General features: G+C 31.4%; 1 long non-coding RNA gene across 6 annotated transcripts in view; it reads left to right on the forward strand.

The window, feature by feature from the left end:
* Positions 1-22,499, forward strand: part of LOC127704391 (uncharacterized) — a 50,204-nt gene that overhangs the window by 13,475 nt on the left and 14,230 nt on the right. For all 6 annotated transcript variants that reach the window (XR_007983248.1, XR_007983245.1, XR_007983249.1 and 3 more), the window contains 4 exons: positions 6,424-6,747; positions 12,396-12,506; positions 14,454-14,549; positions 20,884-20,976. This is a non-coding gene — a long non-coding RNA (uncharacterized LOC127704391). The remainder of the gene's footprint in view (positions 1-6,423; positions 6,748-12,395; positions 12,507-14,453; positions 14,550-20,883; positions 20,977-22,499) is intronic.

Raw genomic sequence — 22,499 nt, forward strand, 5'->3', positions numbered from 1 at the left:
TCTTTAAATTATTCACGCTTCATACACAATTACATTTTAAGCAATACGAACAAAAATTTAGTGTCTTTTTCCTGACATTCAGCATAATTTATGAAAAGGTATCAATTTTGATGTACAAAAAGTATTGATATCAAATGGCGATTCATAATTTACATCATAATAAAGAAATTATGACATTCATATTCAACACAAACAAAAGTTTAAGTATTTTCTGCTTTTTTTATTAAAATTCTCATAAAAAATCTTATCCTATGGCCTTTGAAAAAACAAGTTACAAAAAACATTGTATTTTTTTTTACCCAAAAGAAGAAAAAATGGTAATTTTAATCAATGCAAACAAAATTTTAGTATATTGTTTTCTTATATTCTTTTAAATTTATGAAAAACAACCAATCCTAAACTATAAAAAGTACAAAAATCCAATGGCGGTCAATAATTTCCTTTAGAATAAAGAAATGATTGCATTCTTATTCAACAACAAAAAAGTTTATGCATATTTATCCTTAAATTATTCACATCTTATACACAAGTACTTATATAAATGCATTTATTATGACTGATTGCAATTGACATTGCATTATTTCTGATATAAAAGATATATTAAGCAACGCGAACAAAAATTTAGTATCTTTTCCCTGACATTCAGCATAATTGATGAAAAACAACCAATCCTGATGTACAAAAAGTACTGAAATCAAATGGCAATTCATTAAACACAAACAAACGTTTAAGTGTTTCCTCCTCATATTATTAAAATTCTCATAAAAAATCTTATCTTGAGGCCTTTGAAAAAACTAGTAACAAAAAACATTGCATTATTTTTTAACAAATTAAAAGTAGAAAAATTGGTAATTTTAAACAATGCGAAAAAAAAATTTAGTATATTTTCTCTGATACTCTTTTAATCTTGTGAAAAACAACGAATCCTAAACTATGAAAAGTACAAAAATCCAATGGCAGTCAATAATTTGAGGCTGACTTCATACAGGAGCTTCTTAGGAAGAGAGATAAGAAGTTAGCAATATCCTTTAACTCTACGTTCCGCTATATAGATGATGTTCTCTCACTAAATAATACAAAATTTGGTGACTATGTTGAACGAATCTATCCCATCGAACTAGAGATAAAGGATACTACAGATACAGTTAAGTCTGCCTCATATCTTGACTTACATCTAGAAATTGACAATGAGGGTCGGTTGAAAACAATACTTTACGACAAAAGAGATGATTTCAGCTTCCCAATTGTGAACTTTCCATTTCTATGTAGCAACATTCCAGCAGCGCCTGCATACGGAGTATATATCTCCCAATTGATACGATATTCCCGGGCTTGTGTTTCCTATCATGATTTCCTTGATAGAGAATTGCTGCTCACAAGGAAGCGATTAAACCAAGAGTTCCAAATGGTGAAGTTGAAGTCATCCCTTCGTAAATTTTACGGACGCCATCACGAGTTGGTTGACCGTTATGGAATAACCGTTTCACAGATGATATCGGATATGTTCCTTATGTCGTAACTACAATACCCTTCCCTTTTCACGAATGTAACTTACCGAATTAGACTATTTACTGGATTTGTAATAACATAAGCAACTTGACGGGTGCCACATGTGGAGCAGGATCTGCTTACCCTTCTGGAGCACCTGAGATCACCCCCAGTTTTTGGTGGGGTTCGTGTTGCTTAGTCTTTAGTTTTCTATGTTGTGTCATCTGTACTATTATTGGTCTTTTTATTTTTGGCCATGACGTTGTCAGTTTGTTTTCGATCTATGAGTTTGACTGTCCCTCTGGTATCTTTCGTCCCTCTTCTATTAAAATAAAGAAATGATTGCATTCCCATTCAACAAACACCAAAAGTTTATGCATATCTATCCTTAAATTATTCACATCTTATACACAAGTACTTCTAAATGCATTTATAATGACTGATTGCAATTGACATTACATTATTTCTAATATAAAGGAGAAATATTTGCATTTTTAAGCAACACGAACAAAATTTAGTATCTTTTCCATGAAATTCAGCATAAATTATGAAAAACAACCAATCTTGATGTACAAAAAGCACTGAAATCAAATGGCGATTAATAATTTCTATCAAAATAGAGAAATAATTCCATTCATTTTTAATACAAACAAAAGTTTAAGTATTTTCTCCTTATATTATTAAAATTCTCTTAAAAAAATCTTATCTTGAGGCCTTTGAAAAAACTAGTTACAAAAAACATTGCATTATTTTTTAACATAAGAAGAAAAATTGGTAATTTTATACAATGCAAACAAAATTTTAGTATATTTTCTCTGATATTCTTTTAATTTTATGAAAACAACAAATCCTTAACTATAAAAAGTACAAAAATTCAATGGCGGTCAATAATTTCCATTAACAAAAAGAAATGATTGCATTCTTATTCAACAAAAACAAAAGTTTATGCATATTTATCCTTTAATTATTCACATCTTATACACAAGTACTTATCTAAATGCATTTATAATGACTGTTTGCAACTGACGTTGCATTATTCCTGATATAAAAGAAGAAATATTTGCATTTTTAAGCAACACGTACAAAAATTCTGTATCTTTTCCCTGCAAATCAGCAGATTTTATGAAAAACAACCAATCCTGATGTACAAAAAGTACTGAAATCAAATGGTGGTTCATAATTTCTATCAAAATATAGAAATTATTGCATTCTCATTCAACACAAACAAAAGTTTAAGTATTTTAATAACATTAACTGGTAAAAATGTTTGATAAAAAAAGATAAATTAAATTGTGAACTTTCTTTTCATTCTATGTGGCAACCAATTTTCATTAATAGATGTTTTTGAAATAAAAAAAAACATATATATTTTACAAATGATTGTTGTTGACAGCACGAAGAAGGAGTTTACGGAATTAAATATTTCACAAGACAAAAACATTTGAAGTCATCATTTTCTCGTGTATAAAGTGAATATGGCAAAATAAAAGTAAAATAATTCGGCTGCTTCAAAAACCTTTATATAAACCTATTATCCACCTATTTTTTTTTAATTAATTCATATATATGTACATGTATCTTATATATTGCTTTAAGAAACATTACACTATAGTAGAAATGTCATAATTTGACATCCTAAGGGTGACTTGGGAATAGAAATATGTTCATCAAAGGTCTTTCTTCGACCGGCAGTACATTCTTTGTCAAAGTGGGGCGTCCGTTTTGCTGTGCGGGGTGTATCAAGTACGCAGCCACCACCGGTCAGAATGGGACATTAAATCCAATGTCTTGTGTAGAGAGAGAGTCACTTTCTTAGCACGTTAAGACAATTGCAACAACTCTTTAAGAGGTCCGTAGGTAGCCTGTTGCAACGCCAAATTTCTGTCCATATCCAATATACCCTCATTTTCCAGTGGCAGTCGAAATTCTTCCGGCCTTAATCCCGGACGACCTATGTTAAAAAACCTACCTATTGTATTTATTGTTAATTTGTTTTCGTTCTGAACAAATACAAATACAAAGTCTTTTATTGTCAATTATGACGCCCAATATTTTGAGGAGAACATTTAAGTTAAATTTCATACAAGTGATGACACATTGATTACATTGATTATTTAAAAAAATAAACAAAATCAATTCTCTCTGAGCAGAACAGTTTGTACAGAAATAATATAAAGTTGTATAATATAATATAGATGGACAAAATACCGGTGACTAAACTGTATCTATATTTTACAGAGAATTAAATTTCTCTCTTTATATAAAGTACACATTAATAAACTTACCTTTTTAATGATAACATTATCCTCAGATGACATTAACCATATTAATTTTGATTTATTTGGGAGGCTTTTAAAGTTTTTGTTAACCTTATTTAAGTAATTTATATAATCAGATCTTTTATTAACTAAAACAGGACACTGAAGAAGAAAATGAATTTCATCTTCAACTTCAGTGTATGAACATGTATGAAATATTTGCACATTGACTTTAAGCAACCAACAATCAATCAATCAATCATAATTTGATAATGAAAACCAAATATAAGAATATTAAGGCTAATTTTGGCTTTTTGTATAACAGTTTTATGTATTTAACTCCCAACTTTAAGTCTCAGCTACTTAAAATAAGAAATGTGGTATGATTTTCAGTGACAACTATCCACCAGAATACTCCTGAAATGAATGTAAACCACTATAGGCAACCGTACGGCCTTCAATAATGAATAAAACCAATAAGGTATATTCAGATATGAAGTGTTCGGATATGACTAATTGTGCAACAATTCAATAAAAAAATGATAAAGAATGAAAACAAATTTTAGTCTCGCTTCGACGAAGTGTGTGATTAGGCCAGTTTTCTGGGAAACCTCTATTGGTAGGTTAGTAGTATTTTGTATGCAGCTATATTAACATTGGCACATCTTATTTCCATGGACATTATTTGACACCGCCGCTCAGTCATGGTCTGTTGACTTTCATTAGGTTAGTTCAAGGGGAACACTTAGGAATAGTTCAATGATAGTATATGCAGATGTATAAGCATTGGTACATTCCTTTTCCATGGATATTATTTTACTCCCCCTTCAGTCATAGTCTATTTACCTTGAATATTATGCATAGTGTACATGTTAATGTTTGTGGTTATATCAGATAAAGAAAAATCAGTAAATTAATGTAAAATAAATGGTATCATTTCAATGGAGCTTATTTGTGACTCCGGACTATTTTCATGGTTCATTGACTGTAAACCTTTTGCATATTTTACAAGTTAAAGTTTGTGTTTAGGTTAATTTTAAGTGTACCACTTATAAACAGTCAATGTTTTTTATGCAGTTTTATACCCATTAGTAAATATAAATTCCATGGAGGTTATTTGGCCTTTGTCGTGGTTCATTGACTTTGATGTTTTGCAAAGTTACCATGTTTAGATATTGCCATTTTAATTTCAACATTTGCATTTTGCTATCAAAATTACAAAAAGGCAAGACAGATCTCTATGTCAACAGATTATTAAAAAGTACATATCCTTTGAAGTTTAAAATAATAATAAGCAAGCAGTTCTGTGTTGATGGCATATATGTTTTTATACTGATGACATTTGCATCCAGAAATGTCATAATACTCATGTAAAGAACGAAAATAGTTATTAAAGTTATGCATACAAATGCGTGCTAAAATATGTATAATTCTATGATTTAAGAAACAATTAAGGGTGATGTGTATTTTTGTATCTCCTTTTTTCCCGGTAGTATTGAATGTTTAACTTATCTTTGTGTGTGCATAATTGTATAAAAAGGTTTTAGTCTATGATTATCGGTTAAATGTGTCTGTAAATCTGTAGAATTTATCAATATATTTCAGATCTTTGTTACCAACAGTTTGTTTCGATGATAGGATAATATCATAATATACATGATTACGCTTTCTTATGCATCATCTTAATATTTTTTTTATATTTTAAGAACACATCTTTACTTCTTTTATCACGGTGTTTCAAAGAAACACCATTGGTTTCTCAGTCAACCCAGTTAGACAACTTCTTCATAAAAATATTTTAAATCTGTCCCGGTGAATATAATCAAAGATTTTAGAGATCAACATTGCCTTTAACCATCCCAAACCTTAAGGGCATACGATACAGTTTCGATCCCATGTTAAATTTTTGACGAACATTTGCATACAAGCTACTGTTTACCTAAGACATTCAAATATGTAATAAAAATATACCTGCATGTGCTACTTTAAGAGATAATTTGGGTCGAAATTTTAGACATTTACTCAAAATTTAGTTTTTTTGGTGACATTTCTATTCTTTCGATAGACATACCTAACTTTTTTTGTTTTAAAAGATAAACAGAGGCGGATTTTTGTGAAAACATTGGTCAATCTTCTTTACATAATTATGCTCTAAATTTGTATATCAATTTTTTGGAAATAATTATTTTTTATCAAAGTTTCAGGATTTTAGAAAAATAAACGGCTTTTGTTGCTGTATATTTATCTGATTTAAACAAAATTTCATTGTTGACTTTTTCATAAAAATTGGTATAAATAATCTTCATATGTAATCAAACTTATGTCATTTTATAAAAGAGGGGTCCATGAACTCTTTCTCAAGTTTTATCAGTTTGAATGATAAAAATCTGTCGATAATGCATCTTTTCCCGATATGTCTCATTTTGACGTCGCGAAAAATAACATTTTACGTTAGCAACGTCATTACATCCCCTGTAACTGTATCATATGCCGTTAAAGAGGCTTTGCTAATAAATATGTGCTGAACATGCACTCAATAGGCATAAACTCGTTACTATTGCTTTTGCATTTGATTATATGTTTATGTATTATACAAACTTTCCAGTCATACATTATCCTTATGTTTAATTCGTTGAAGAGTAAATAATGTTATTATTTGATTCTTTCTTTTTTTCAGAAATAAGTTTATGCAATATTCGAATTTGTCTAACATGGTCTGTGGGTGAAAAGATTTTAACATTGTCTTGCAAAGTTGACGAATTACGTTATAAAGTATACCTTGTCAATCAGTATCACAAAACGCTAGGATATTGTGTACATCCTTTTCCAGTTCCAGAGTGTTATAACTTGTATAGAAATTCCACTATAACCCAAAATGCTTCAACAAACGTAACATCTCTAATTGTTAAAGGAGGCAACAACATTAATGGACAGTGGTCATGTCTGCATGGAACAAATTTAGACGTAGCAAGTGTCAATGTCACCGTGCTCCGTTTTAAAGGTATGGTTATAATGGTAGGATATCTGATATCAACAATGATAAATTGACCGTCTATGTAGTTTAAGCAGGACCATAATTACTATTTTAAAATAAGAAAGAGAATTCGATCAGATAGGAAAAATGTTTCTTTTTCATTAGTATTTATTATCTTTATCTGTGATGATTGTAACCTTTCAACATATTTCACATCCTTGACTTTCTAATGTTTCTGTTGGAGCATGTCTATTGAAGGTAGATCAGTAATAATGGGCACGAACCACGAGATTTAAAAAAAATAAAATATGGTAATTGTTTTGTTCATCATCAATGAAAGTGAAATAATGAAATAATAATTCGCTTTTAGAAGCCTGTTTGGTTCAATTTTGTCAAAATAATATAAGAAATAGGTAAGTGAATAATTCGACCTCATTGAGTCCGTATTCATGTGAATGTCAATTTAGCTCCTTAGGTAGAGATTGGTAACGCATGAAATTTTCAATTATTAAAAGGAAAAGAATGTCAACATTGAAAGTGAAACAAGTGGAAAGCATTTGATTGACTGATTCGATCCACAAAATCTCATTCTTATACAAGAAAAAACGATGATTATCATATACATGTATTTTTAGCCTCTAATATGAAATTAAACAGACCTAGAAAAATGCACTTGCACGATTTCTCTATCTAGTTATATCTATATTTATGTTTGTATCGGATTATATGACCTTCTGCAGTCTTCGGGGGTCATCATGATGGTTAAATATATGGCGTCTAGACTAAAATACACACGAAAAGTTGATACAAACTATCGAGCATATGCATTGTAAATTGTTTTTGAGACTTTCTATTAATTGGACATACGTTTTAGTATGTTATAAATCGAATATGAGAATTTGAGTCTAATCAGTGAACATGAATTTGACACCTAGTGCCCCTCTAAAGAAAAATTCGGGATCGTACAAAAAAAATTATTTATTTCAAACAAATCTTTATAACAAAACTTCTAGTTCTATCCGTTCAATAATAACATTAAAATATTATACGTTTTTCCGTTCCTTCTGTGACAGTATATGTAACTTTATCTTTTAAATGGTAAACAATTTAGACAAAACCGCTGTGAAATTGAATAATTGTGACCGATTGCGGACTAATGATAACTACGTTATAAGTATTCGGGAAATTGCACATACAACGCATAATTTCCTTTCCGTCATTGTGTTATTGTAAAATTTTGTATTCTTGTCTTTCATTTTTGATAATGTGCTTTGTATATATGCCTTTTTGTGTTTCTTTGTTACATATTTGTTTGTTTTTATAGAGATTATGATTATAACACAATGTTGACTGCTGTACCCCTTTTTTAAATTATTACCTTTTATGTCTGTTTGTTTTGTTCATACATCATTGTCAATATAATGGAATTTTATGCGACTGCCATACAAGTGGGAGGTTAAACTAGCTATAAAACCAGGTTTAATCCACCATTTTCTACATAAGAAAATGCCTGTACCAAGTCAGGAATATGACAGTTGTTATCTATTTGTTTGATGTGTTTGAGCTTTTGATTTTGCCATTTGATTAGGGACTTTCCGTTTTGAATTTTCCTCAGAGGTCGGTAATTTTGTGATTTTACTTTTTCCTTGCATTTCACCTAGAACTCAGGCGTTGATATTGTCCAGTTTATTTCTAGAACGATATATTAAACGTCACAAAACGTACGGGTTGTTTTTTTAAATGGTGAGGGCATAGTTAAGAATAAATGAATAATAAAAAAAGGATTCGTGGTGTTTAAAAATTACTTTTAAACTATTGATTTTGAAACTGTAATGACAAATGTTCTCTCTATGGGAGAAGACCTTTTATCAGTATCTGACACCAGTAACAATGACATTCAGAACAATCATAAATCTAGACACATCACCTGTATTATAGTGAAAGTGTTTTTTTTTCTATGAAACATGCATACATTTCTTCCCTTTGGTCTTCTACATTGAGTTCATGCACATGCCTTCTGTTTGTTGGAAGATTAGAAATTTAACAGTTTTTGCATTAATGAGTTAGTTTTAGTTTCCATTACCTCAAAAATCATTCGGGACAGTCTATTCAGACGAGGGTGGTCTTGATAATGTCTTTAATATTGTCTAATGTTATACTGTTTGGACAGTGGAGGAGCTTTGACCATATCGAATTACTACATTACAGATGTTGGTTTAAAACTGTGACGCCAAATTCGCAACAAATGCTAAATTAGTGCTTTTAAGGGACAAGCTGTGCACAATGTACATTTTAACTGTATAAAAGACACAAAATTGGTTGTTAAATAGATACAATAATGGTTTAAGAACACTCTTTTTGGTATTCCGAGAGGGGTTTTGTATTTTTTTTTTTTTTTTTTGCATTTATAGGGGTTTGAATGAGGTATTAGTTAGATATAAGAAGATGTGGTATGAGTGCCAATGAGACAACTCTCCATCCAAGTCACAATATGTAAAAGTAAACCATTATAGGTCAAAGTGCAGTCTTCAACACGGAGCATTGGCTCACACCGAACAGCAAGCTATAAAGGGCCCCAAAAATGACTAGTGTAAAACCATTCAAACGGGAAAACCAACGGTCTAATCTATATAAAAAAGAGAAACGAGAAACACTTATGAACCACATCAACAAACGACAACTACTGAACATCAGATTCCTGACTTAGGACAGGTGCAAGCAAATGCAGCGGGTTTAAACGTTTTAAAAAATTACCAACTTTCACCATTATCTGAAACAATAGTGTAACATCACAATATAGAAAGACACACTATAAAAAATAAAAATGGCTTAACTCACTCAAAAGACATATTAACACAAGTGAACATACACTGAACGAATAAATTTGATCCATGACACAATGTAAATACAAAATCAATAAAATAAGGGATCAGTTGTTAAACGATTTCAGAAAAACAACCATAACCCTGAACAAAACGCCGCCAAATAGAATAATATTCACAGGTTAACGGAAATAATTTTGTCGTTAGGTATACAGTACAAATAGAGAACGGAAATATTTTTTACAAAATAAATAATTTTGTTGTCAATAGTACGAGTATTAGGTCTTTATGTGGTTTTAAAAAAAAAATCTTCATCAGAATTGTAATATAAAATTGATTTGGTACCCTTTTGGTTTGGCTTCGTTATTTTTATTTAAAAAAAACTGTGTCCCAAGTTTTGGATGATTTGTTTCTGAATGAATTAATAGGTCCCTAGAGATCAAAGGTTAAATGAGGTAAGGCACCCAACAGTTATCTTTTAACTAGAGGCATACATACAAAAAATCTGGTGTATAGAAAATTAAAGAGATTTAAACAAATGTTTACCTCAATTTGACCTGCATGTACTATTGTCATGCTAGCTGGAAGAGCATTTTTTTTTGGCAGTTATAACATTTAAGCTTTAAAATGAGTTAAAGATTTAAAAATACATTGATTAATTTTGCAAAAATAAATGTTTAAAGACTATTGGTTGGAGTAAGAAAGTCAGTCGGTAGTGCTTGGATCTTTAATTTTCACTTCGTATCTGCCTGCTTCATTTCTATACTACATCAGTCGCAGTATTATCCCAAGAATTGCAGTAACAGTGCTTGCTAGAAACAAATGATTTATTGATAACTCCTTGCGTAACGTCCAGTGACAAACATTGGATTGATATTCTTCTTCAACCCGTTAGCCAACATTCATTTGCCAGAGTTTTTCATTTTAGGCCAACATATACTTTTCAAGTTTTGCCTGTTTTGTCAAATGAACTTGAATCCAACTTGCCAAATATGTCTTTTAATTTAATCTCGTTTTGCAAGTGTTTTCTATTGGAAATTACTTAACAAAGTCTAGAAACATCAAAAGACAAGGTTATTCATGAGAATTTGTCCTGTATCAAAATTTGAAATTATTTTTATATACATGTACTATCAGAGGTATAAACACAAGTCAATTTTAATAGAGATTGACTAACTATTTTTGAAGAAATTGTCCTGTTTGTTTGCTATCTCTTTTTAATTGTACACTTCAGAGTTTACATTTATTGCCGAACTTCCATTTTAAGAACGTTATATGCATAAAACGTTTTGGTCGAAACCAGATAGATTGCCCATTGTTCTAACGACACCGATATCAGAAACAACATTCTAATGTCTCCATTGAGATTAATTAGAAGGCACGTTTCCCTGATGGAAAGGAAGCTTACAAATATACCGTTCGCTTGATCAAACTCATCTTTAACGTAGTACATGATACATGTTTTCTATTTCTAGGTCGAAAAATGATATTGCCATCTTACAAAATAGATTAAACATGTCTGCGCTTATAAAGACTGTTCACTTTACATTACTTAACTGTATGGTATCAACATCGGTAAACGTATGTTTGTATCAATACTATATGTTTACTTTGACTTAGACTTGTTGGATCGGTCCAACAGGTTTACATATGTAGACATATAGGTTCTATCCAAACACATGTAAATTGTGTGGATTGCACACAGTGAACAGTTTTAGCTGGGCGGATACATGTTTGATATTTTTGAAAATAAGTGCATGCATACCTTTGTCCATGCATTTAATCGTAACCATATAATACCTTTGTGCACCACCAACTTTTTAACACATATATTAACCATATAATGCTACTATGTACCTCTATTTTGTCGTTTGATCAGATTTATCTCCGTTTACCTCAGCAAACGACGTATACACAAAAGTACACATTTGAAATCCCTTATATAAAAAAGAAGATTTGGCATGATTGTCAATAAGGCAACTCTCCATCGAAGACCAAATGATGTAGAAGTTAACAACTATAGGTCACCGTACGGTCTTCAACAATGAGAAAAACTCACACCGCATAGTCAACTATAAAAGGCCCCAGAATGACAAATGTAAAACAAGTCAAACGAGACAACTAACGGTCTGATTTATGTACAAAATAATGAACGAAAAACATATATAATATACAGTAATAAACGACAACCGCTGAAATACAGGCCTCGGACTTGGGACAGGCACATACAAAATGTGACAGGGTTAAACACGTTTGCGGAAGCCCAACTCTCTCGTAACCTGGGACAGTGGTTGTAACCGCACAACAAAAGAAAATACTTTAATAAACAGATCGATAAAAAGCCAAAACACAAAACAACAAAACAACAAGTAACAAAAACACAGAACGCACGTGGCAAGGTAGTTATGCAACCCAAAAAAAAGACACTTAGTACCGATCTGAGAGTACTCGCAGTTACTGACAGCTAGTTCAAAGTCAATAATAACTAATACACAATCATGCATCAGAGACTAAAGCCTTATACACCTATTGTAATCACAATTTGATTAAATTTTCTCAACATCTTCACATAATAATGTCATTGTACATCTCTTTTTTTTCTTTTTGATCACAATACTTTCAGGGGCCCCCAACCAATGCATAGACTTTGCAAAGTGATAGGTAAAATACAGTTCATTTTGTTTTAGTTGTATACAATATACAGTTGATGACAAAAAATACCAAAGATACATAAAAGTATATCAGATACCATTGTTCGATTGTGTTTCGGTAAATATGATTTAAGCGTATGGTTTGAAACTCAATACAGCCCTTATATGACGTGCTGAATGTTTTGTTAATTTATTTTTTCAGAGACAAAATATTCAGTTACAGCATATGGATGTCTTGTATGGACAAATGTGCCATTTCTTAGTACTATAATGTTGAGTCGTCAAATATTATGGTTTATGGAATATAAACAGGGTAAGAATTGAAAGCATGAAAAATATACAAATCTTCAAAAAAGTGCCTTTCATAATGCTAAATTCTAGGGAGCAACTGACAATTCTTTTGATAATCCTGACTTCTTGTAGAAATATTTAAATGAATGAGACGGCTGAAACTAGTTTAATATTTAAAAGAGCATTAGATTTCAAACTTATGTTCACCGATTTAATTCAAATTTTCACATTTGATTTATAGCATACTAAAATGTGTTTTACGTAAATTAAAGTCTAAAATAAACAATTACCAATGTATGTACTCGATAATATGTATCAATGAATTGGGTGTAATTTAGTCTAGACGCAATCTTATTAACCTTCGAGAAGACTTTCGCAGACCGCCGACGGTGACATAACTAGATAAAAACATAAATATAAATATACATATATAGCGAGCACATGTAAGTGGATTTTTTAGGTCTGTTTGATTGCATGTTGTACGTTACATACACACATTGTTAGTCATCAATTTCCCTGTATAAGAATGATTTTTGAATTAGTCAATGAAATGGTTCATCCTTGTTTCACTTTCGAAGTTGACATTCTTTTCCTTTTAATAGCTGATCACACGTAGAACATGTATAATTTATCTTCAGCTGAGGGGTTAAATTGTAGATCACACGAATACGGATTCACTTGAGTTTAAATTATTGGCTTGCAAGTCAATGATACATAATTGTTTAGCTTATTTTGATATATTGGGCCAAACTGACTGCTTGTAACGAAATATTATTTCATAAATTAGGCTATTAAATTATAAATAACAAAATGAATATTTATACAGATTTAAAACTATATTCAAAGATCTAATTACTATGTTAAATTGGTAACCTTTTAGAATAAGTTTTTTTTAGAGGATCAATATTTTTACCCGGATCGTATATAAATTTACGGTTTCGATAACCAACATCACCCTAAACATTAGGATGTCCTATACAGTTTGTAATAAATTTTCAACAGATACAGCCAAATTTCCAAGCCTCATCTTTGTATCCTTGTAAGAATTAAATCAAGGTTTTAATTAATTTGTGGTAAAACATAAAACAGAACGACTAAGTTCATCTCTTTTTTATGTTCACCCAATACTTGGAACATAATTACTGTTTTAATTTCCACAATGTTTCAACTTTCAATCAGACATTCTAATTTTTTAATTGTTTTTGTTGTTTTCCCCTGCTTTTGTATATGGCAGGAGTCGTATTTTTTCTTAATACTCACCGTGCAGATGCACCTGATTTCATTACATTAAGATTATCAACTGTCATTATTTGCTACAGAATCTATGTGCTTCGACCGGACTATGGGTTTTCGTCTTCACATATTTCACATATTACGATGAGAGATTAACGACCTTTAATGAAAATACAATTAAAGTAGTATATACTAAAGACAAAGCTAAAAATATATAAATGAACTATACATATACTCGCCTTTCACTATAAGATGACTCTTGGATACTTTTTTTTTCTTAAATCGGTTTGATTGGGTTGAATATATGTTTTCGATAGTGATAGGCTCTCTGTCTTTACATTTGAGTTTTGTGGGAGGTCTGAATACGCTATTGAGATTGCTTACATAATATGAATGTCTCGCAGTAACATTGTACACATTGTGGACATACAAGAGCTCTATCTACCTATATTGCAAGCAATATTGCATTTGCAGCAGAAATATACAAATGCGTCCTGTGAGATAAGAATCTTTAATAAGATGATACAAATTTTGCAAGTATATAAGATATAAAAATATTTTCAGTAGTTAAGTTTTCAAATAAATCCATTTTATCTTCTATATACAGTTTGATACATTCCAAATGTATTCCTGTTTTGTAATTTGCAGACTTAAGATTGAAGTCTGTATACTTTTTTCATTTTTAGAATTATTAAATACTTTTCCTTTTTTTATCTTCTGCTTTTCTTCTTTGTAGAAAGACGAGTAATTGTACTTTGGTGTGTTGCATTCTGTTCTTTTGCGTTCATCACAAACTTTTGCAAAGAAAACTATTCCCAACTGGTATTTATGTGTACGTAAAACAAATAGTTAGACAATTATATTTTTTTTCTGCTTACTATTTTAACATCTTGCATGTAGAAAGACTATTCAATCTTTATAGTTATAGATCGACTTAAATTTTGGCTTACCTAACTCAAAGGGTATAATGAGCTATTACTTGGCGTCCGTCTTGAAAAATTTCAAAAGTCTTCTACTCTGAAAATTTCACTGAACCAAATACTATAAAACTTTACCAGGATGTATGAACTTAACTAAAATGGTAAAAATGTATGTGCTATGAAATTCGACAAATCAATTTTACTTTTAGTCTTTGCCCTTGAAATTTTCTTTGTGTGATTATGAACAGCTTTTGGTTGTTATCTTTCAAATTCATAAAGATAGATAGAAACATGTTTAGCAATGTTCGATCTACAAATACGTCAAATAACGAAAATCGTCAATAGATCATTACATGGGTTATTGCCTTTGAAAGACAATTTTTTGCTATTTTAGTGTTTTTGCAGAAAATCATCAATTTACCGCTTTTAGAAGTTATTGCTCGGAAAAAAATTATCATTGGTTCAAGATCTAACAAAAATCCAGGTAACCGATTCAGGCTCGTAGGGGCCACTTGTTATATATGAGATCCTTGATAGTTACCGACCTTGCGAGAACGTCATGGGTAAACTAGGTCTTTGAACACTCCCTAGTATAGTTAAATCCAGTTATATTCTAAGTATTGAAAGTACATCTTAACTTGTTCTCAAGAGATTTAGCAATGCTCAGAATAAGATTGATATTTTTACATTCCAAAGAAAAAATTTGACCCAAATTCATTTGTTTGTTCATAAGCGATTTGTTAGTTCATGTATTTTATTGTTCTCATAAAACCGAACCAAATAGGTTATGACGGAGAAACCCAATCTGTTTTCAAACAATGTCTAATTAAGGAAGTATGTAAGGTTAAACTAATGTTCGAACTTCCTCGGGCAAATTTGACCTTAGATAACTTTTGCTGATCTATTTATAATACCATTTGGTCACAGATCTAACATTCTAAAGTACATCCCTGTTTTTCAAGTATTTGAGTTTAAGTGTTGTTGCTACAGTTTACGTATAATATAGAGATAACTGTATTGTATTTGAACCTATGCGAACGTCCATCGATAGTTTTAATGTTGCAAATTTAGTTTACCTGGCGACGCATAGGGGAGACATGTAAACGGATATTTGCGTCAGTAAAGCTACCAATGGATGTCCGCAAAGCTTCCAATACAATACAGTTATTTCTATTCCGATGCTAAATAAACAAATCATTCAATTTAAGTATTCATTTTCGTGTAAAATTTTCATTAAACGAAAATTCCGCGAAATTATGTTATCTTCTTTCGCGGCTTAACGAGGTGACGTCATATGTATGCTTCCGGCATCAAACATAAACATCTGTCGTTTTCTGGCTTATTGTCCGCTTCAAAATGTAATAAAATTTGATAAAAAAAAGATTTCTAGGTGTAAACGTGAGATTTTGATTATTTGAAAATAACATGTCAATACATTCCGGTATTAAATTTCGGCTTCCTTAGTTACAGACAGGGAGGTAGATACTTTTAACCTTATTGTCGTCCAATCAGAACAATTGATACAAAATAATTGCATCAGAATTGTAATTACAATCGAATTAAATATTGACATTCCGTTGTAAAACGTTGTAGTTTCAAGGGTAGCCCTTGGTTACCACAACATTTTCATATCTTTTAATTTTTTTCTTACACTTACACCATAAAGGGTACGGGTCCATGCATCATTGGTCAAAGTCCTGAAGTTCCCTGTTGCATTTTATGTTTAAGTTAAGTAAAAAATTCAGGCATTCTCAGATAACAAATTTAATTTTTCAAACTTAGACAGAAAACAAATCATCGTTTAATTTCTGCAAACATTTGCTTAAACCATAAGTGTTAATAAAACCTTGTAAATCAATTTTTTCTTATTAAAATTACTATTATTGCTGTTTGAGTTGCTCACACAATGAAGTCAAAATAACGGAAGTTTAAACAAATTTCTTATAAGTTGGAAATTTAGCAAGAATTAAAACCAGGTTTAGCCAACCATTTAATTTTGGAAAATGCCTGTACCTAGTCAGGAATATGGCAGTTGTTTTTCACTTGGTTCATTGATTAAAAGTGTTTGCTATTGTCAGTATTAACAAAATTCACCTTTTTGAATTTGCCTTTGTGTTTTGTATTTTTGTTAAACTTTGTTTCCTTCTCCTGCTACCTGAAAATAACCCCGTTATCGAGTCAACAGACTATAACTCTATTGCATCAAATCTATCTAAAGTCAACTTTGCCTGTGGGAGTTGAAACCTTGGCTCTTTAATCATTTCTAAAATCAAGAGTAATTTTGAAAATGCCTTAGTATATGGATTTTTGTATATTCATTTCATGTATAAATGTTTATTATCTGTCTATTTAGGTTTTAAGGTGTGAATCTTTAGAAAATGAAAGTAATTCTTTAATTTAAAGCTTGGGAAGTCAAACTTGTCCAATGTTTGTAGATGCTGTTTCATCATACTCATGATCAAATGTAAACAACATAAATGCTTGGTCACTCTTTCAATTACTGCTAGGCTAAAACGCACAGATAACTTTTAAATTTAGAATTTGTTAGACTTGTCAGATATATACCAGATCTATTCCATTAAGACAATTCAGTTATTTCAATCTTTCTTTTGTCAAATTAAAAAAAATTAAACTATATCTATTATTTAATGTAATCAACAACCTTTACTTAATTAGTACGTTATCGATAAGTATATACTATGTACTGTATGTACTATTGATTGATCGGTGATAACGCCACTTTCAACACTATTGTACTATTTCGTGGCGGTCAGTTTTTATTTGTGGAAGGAGCCAGAGAGAACCACCGACCTTCAGTAGGAAAACTGACAATCCTAGTCAATAAAGATTGAAGTCGAGTGCACCTGCCCACTACGGGATTCGAACTCACAAGCTCAGTGTTGACAGACTAGTGATACAGAAGTTCGACTACTTAGACCACTCGGCAACCGAGACCCCTGTATGTCTTTCAACGACAGAAACTTTTGTAGGCGTCTTTGTCAAATATTTTCAACTACGAAACTATTTAAGTTAATCTCAGTTATCTTTTTATCATTGGCTTCCAAATAGTTAGCTTTGAGCGTTCCTGAAGAAGGTAAATCCAGAAAAGCGCTTCGGACGCATGCCATTAATAATGTTATATTTTCATTTATTATCAATATTATTCTAAGTAATGCCAGTATGAGAAAAAAAGGCCGGATCCTTGAAATGCAAATATTTTTTTTTAAAGTTTTCTTTGTTTTTGTTTGTTTTTTGGTTTGTTTTCTTTTTTTGTGTGTTTTTTTGTGTATGTTTTTTAGAGGGTAGCTTTCGGCTACCATTGATACGTTTCACTCACATCACTTCCATTAGAAGAAAAAAACAGGAAATATGTTTATTGGCAAACTAGGGCCCTGCATCCACAAAGACAGGATAATTTTCCCCGCTTTAATTTTTACAAGTATTAGTCTGTATTGTTATGACAATTATGAGTCTGACAGGAAGAATGAAAAGAAGCTATCATTATTCTTTTACTTCAATTTCCGTTGTATAGATCATGTTCCTCTCAATAAATAAATCAAAGTTTGTAGACTATATTGAACGCATCTATCCCATCGAACTCGAAATAACGGGTACAACAGATACAGTTAAGTCCGCCTCATATCTTGACTTACATCTTGAAATTGACAATGAGGGTCGGTTCAGAACAGACTTGATTATTTCACCTTCAAATTGTTACTTTCCATTTCTATATATCAACATTCCAGCAGTGCCAGCATGTGAAGTATATATCCCCCAGTTGATATTACAGGGCTGCTCACAAGGAAGCTATTGAGTTCCGAGTTACGTAGTTAAAATCATCTCTTCGAAAATTGTACGGACGCCATCACGAGTTGGTTGACCGTTATGGAATTTCTCTTTCTTAGATGACAGATATGTTCCAATCGTCGTACACATAATCCCGTCCTCCTTTTTCCACAATGTGACCTACCGAATTAGAATTATCACTAGGTTTATATTTACTTGAGCAACACGACGGGGGCCACCTGTGGAGTATGTTCTGCTTTCCGGAGCACCTTAGGTCACTCCCAGTTTTTGGTGGAGTTCGTATTGGTCAGTCTTTAGTTTACTATGTTGTTTGTCTTTTTTTTTTTCTTTTTTGCCATGGCGTTGTCAGTCTATTTTCGACTTATGAGTTTCAATGTCTTTTTTGTAACTTTCGTCTCTCCCTTATAAAATCCTAACTACAGAAATATATTGATTAAATCAGCTATCTTATGTTGAGTTGTGATATGGAAATGTTCCAATTAAGATATTCATTCCTTTGGTCAATGCACTGACGTACATTTTATGCAAAACAAACGCACGCAATTTAAAGTTATCTAAATCAAAATACTTTAACGTTAAGATAACGATTGAAATCAAGCGTTTTGCAGTGACAATGATCTTCTGTCATCTTCTATTTTGCCGACTTGTTCCTTTATTCTTATGAGGCTGACTTCATACAGGAACTTCTTAAGAAGAAAGAAAAAAAGTTAGCAGTATCCTTTAACTTTACTTTCCGCTATATAGATGATGTTCTCTCACTAAATAATTCAAAATTTGGTGACTATGTTGAACGCATCTATCCCATCGAATTAGATATAAAGGATACAACAGATATAGTTAAGTTATCTTGACTTACATCTAAAAACTGACAATGAAGGTCGGTTGAAAACATAACTTTACGACAAAACAGATGATTTCAGCTTTTAAACCAAGAGTTCTAAATGGTGAAGCTGAAATCATCCCTTCGTAAATTTTACGGACGCCATCACCAGTTGGTTGACCGTTATGGAATATCCGTTTCACAGATGATAGCGGATGTGTTCCTTATGTCGTAACTACAATCCCGTTCCCTTTTCACGAATGTGACCTACCAAACTAGACGTATTACCGGGTTTGTACTAACATGAGCAACACGACGGGTGCCACATGTGGAGCAGGATCTGCTTACTCTTCCGGAGCACCTAAGATCACCCCCAGTTTTTTGGTGGGGTTCGTGTTGCTTAGTCTTAATTTTTCTATGTTGTGTTTTGTGTACTATTGTTTAAAATTGAGAATGGAAATGGGGAATATGTCAAAAAGAGACAACAACCCGACCAATGTATGTCTTTACTTCTTTTTTAACCATGGCGTTGTCAGTTTATTTTCGATTTATTATAGGATTAAACGCCTTTTTAAAGGAATGTATTGGTGTATAAACTCGACCAATTCACTCACAAACAAATAAAAGTCCGAAGGACTTTTATGATATGTTTGTGAGTGACTTGGTCCATTTTATACATTCCTTTGAAAAGGCGTTAAATCCTTATAATTCTTTGAAATTGGAGATAAGGAATTCAATTTTCCCACTCGTAATCTGTATCATACGTAGATTGTATATTTGTGTCATTGAAATGGCCTGGCGCATGAATTTATTTTTTGTTTACGCAAAAAAAAAATGTACTCCATGAAATGTGCTATCTGATAAAATAAGCTACAAAAATATCTTATAATCATTTAAATGAATGTTTTATGTTTATCATTAAATTTAACGACGAACGCGAAGAAAAGATAAATATTTGTAACGTCGCCGCCATCTGGTTTACATTGGTTACAAAAAGTAGTTCGGTCAACGTCGCCTATCGAAAAATAAATAACGTCAAGAGCCACCACCGAAAGCCCTCTTCACCAATCATATAAACGTATTCCCTAATATGCAAATCATATGAGAATTATGAGTTGGAATGTCCCTCTGCTATCTGTCGCCCCTCTTTCAAGGACCATTTTAAAGTGTCTTGCGTTTCTTGTGAGAGATATAACTATGTTCATGGAGTAAGGGAACAGCTAAATAGGCACATCACCAACCCAAAGGAATTCAATTTTAGAAAACTGGACACTACAAAACGACAAACATGTTTGTAACGCATCCTATTTATGAAATGGTATCAATTTGGTGAACACCCTTTATCGTTATAATTGAAAACAACAAAAGTCTTGCCTTTAGTTCAACCGTGCAACTGTAACTGTATATATATAGTTATATTAATTATAGATTAATTTCATAAATTTTGATGACAAAAATAAACTTCATTATTATATGAATTGGTATTATTGAAAGGTATATTAAAAAGTTAACTATTCTTCAGCATTCACAAACTAAAATAAATATCATTGATACTGTAAAAAAAAATAATGAATCGTTGCAATATATAAAACACCCATATCATATTTTCTTGTTTTCAGTATTGAAATGTATCCTGATGTTTTTCTGCTGTATTATTTTGATCATTGTACCTCTTTTCATCGGAACTATAGATGAACTAGGCCGTTGTACAGGTAAACTGCTGTTCTGGTCATTTTTTAATACCTTTACTTTTATGAGTGAAAACTGATGTTTAGACGAAGTAATGATATTGAAACTAATTTTGACACGCATACATACTGAAACAACTTCTGAAAGCAGCAAAGATGTATAAGGCGTATGTTTCCACAATATTCTGAAGTATCTGTGTATCCTTTTCTACACTACCTGATAGATGATTTCAATATCATATATGCTTTTTCAAGCAGTGACTCTCAAAATGCATCCTTCTTCCAGAGGATAAACCTGCGATATGCGAGTTAACTCTTACAAATGTATAACAGCTATTAATGCGTTTTTACCATATGAAATTTATTTTTAAAAAAGTATAAAGCACTCATGTAACATATATATTGTTAACATTTTATTGTAAGGGTGATGCATCAGAATCAAAGAAAATTGCAAAAGTTTGATCGTCCCTTAAGGAATATGAATTTCTTTTCCACCGTGAGTGCATATATTATTTGGCTGATAACATTTTAACTTACTCAAAAACACTATATTGAAAAGTGAGACTGTATAATATTTTGTACCTGAAATGTTAAAAGTTGTCTTTTTCAATTTTGAAATTGATTTATAATTTTGTAAATAAAACTGTGATTTCAAACGCGCATATTTGTTAAAGCAAAACAAACTGTGATTTCTAATGTATATAATTGTTTCAGCACTATATAACCGGAATGAAACATCAATTTGTTTGTCTGGCAGTTTTTGAAAAATATGATGTGTCATATGAAATTGCCCAAATTTACAACATGTTCGTTAATTAAAATCATTAAAACATACCTCTGGCTTACAGATTAATTTGAAAATGTATCTACTGTGCATTTTTTCAGTCATGTCTTTTCCTATCGAAAACAGTAAAGGGCCTAGTGTCTTCGGCTAATCGATTTTAATCGATTTTAATTGATTTTGTAGAACCCCAAAAAGTGTAATTTTAAGTATATCCTAATCATCAAATACAACGGAATTTTAAAATATCATATATAAGCCTTGGTGAAAATATGACCAAACGTGGTGAAATCCTGTTGTTTTCCGGGTCTACCCTTTTAAACTGACATGACTCTGACATTCTATAACGAAATTCTCTTTTATCAAAACAATGGTTTACATGTAGTATACTTTTTCTCCATGCTCTGCCTTTGATATGCTTTTCATTCATCGTGTATGTTGCATTATACGTGCGTTCATCGTTCATGTATCATTTATAAAGTGCATTTACATGTGGCACTCATCACTTTTTATGTTAATGGTTCCTCTTGTATAAGTCTATTTTCCATGCATCCGGCAGATTGCATTTGTTTATGTCCAGTGCAGAAATATATAAGGAATAATCAAATAAGATGATAAATGTGATTTTCATTCTCTTTGATTCATTAACAAAAGCCTGTTCATTGCATCCTTTGATTGTAATTGTCTCAATGTATACTCCTAAAATATGTTCGAAATTTAAATAAAATTGAGAATTGAAATGGGGAATATGTTAAAGACTGTTTTT

The sequence above is a fragment of the Mytilus californianus genome, unplaced genomic scaffold (genome assembly GCF_021869535.1).
Source record: "Mytilus californianus isolate M0D057914Y unplaced genomic scaffold, xbMytCali1.0.p SCAF_6, whole genome shotgun sequence".
NCBI classification, from domain to species: Eukaryota; Metazoa; Mollusca; class Bivalvia; order Mytilida; family Mytilidae; genus Mytilus; species Mytilus californianus.